Raw genomic sequence first — 741 nt, 5'->3', positions numbered from 1 at the left:
CCCGCCCCACGAGTGAGTCCTGGCAGGGCCCCCTCTGCCGCACGCGGGGACCAACCACGCCGCGGGGGGACCGGACAGAAGGCAGCGCCCAGGTCCATGCAGTTCCCTCCGCGGCAGACAGGAGGAACCGGGAAGCAGTGGGGACCGGCCCCCACCCGCAGGGCGACCAGGACACCGCGCGGGCCCACGCGGTATTGCAGCAGGTGCGAAGCGCCCGGTGCCACCCGAGGCCTAGACAAAGCCCAGACGCACGGACCCCGGATCCCCACCCCGGAACCTGCGGGGCCCAGCTCGTAGCCGCCATGCCTGGGGCAGGGACCTCGTCGCTCGTCGAGCCGTCTCACCTCAGGCCGCCGCCTCGCAGCGTTCGCTCCTCGCCCCGGCGCCTGGGCCGACTGGAGCGCAGCTGAGCAGCCTACAGAGCCGGGGTAGCCTCAACAATGGAGCCCCGGGGCGTGGCCGCCGGCGCCGCGGCCGCCGCTTCAGCCCGTGTTCCCCGCTCAGGATCCGGCTCCGATCAAGGAGCTGCAGCTGGCTCGGGGCTGCGGCCGGGACACACAACGCACAGGGGCACACGACCCCTCCCGCCGCCCGCCGCCCCGCTCCCCGCCCAATGGGGAACGAGCTATGCGGAGGGGCGTGGCTTGGGGGAACAAAGGGAAGTTGGGTGGGTCGGCGCTGGGACTGCGTGTACGGGGTTCCGCGGGAGGACCGGACCCAAGAGCTGGCCGGATCCTGGCA

At 73.4% G+C, this 741-nt stretch overlaps 1 pseudogene; it reads left to right on the top strand.

Annotated features, from left to right (window-relative positions):
- Positions 1-7: 7 nt before the first annotated feature.
- Positions 8-667, top strand: LOC113221101 (annotated as a pseudogene).
- The last annotated feature ends 74 nt before the right edge of the window (positions 668-741 follow it).

The sequence above is a fragment of the Piliocolobus tephrosceles genome, unplaced genomic scaffold (genome assembly GCF_002776525.5).
Source record: "Piliocolobus tephrosceles isolate RC106 unplaced genomic scaffold, ASM277652v3 unscaffolded_20573, whole genome shotgun sequence".
Classification (NCBI taxonomy): domain Eukaryota; kingdom Metazoa; phylum Chordata; class Mammalia; order Primates; family Cercopithecidae; genus Piliocolobus; species Piliocolobus tephrosceles.
Note: the sequence above shows the minus strand (reverse complement) of the source record. Positions and strands in the feature narration are given on the sequence as shown.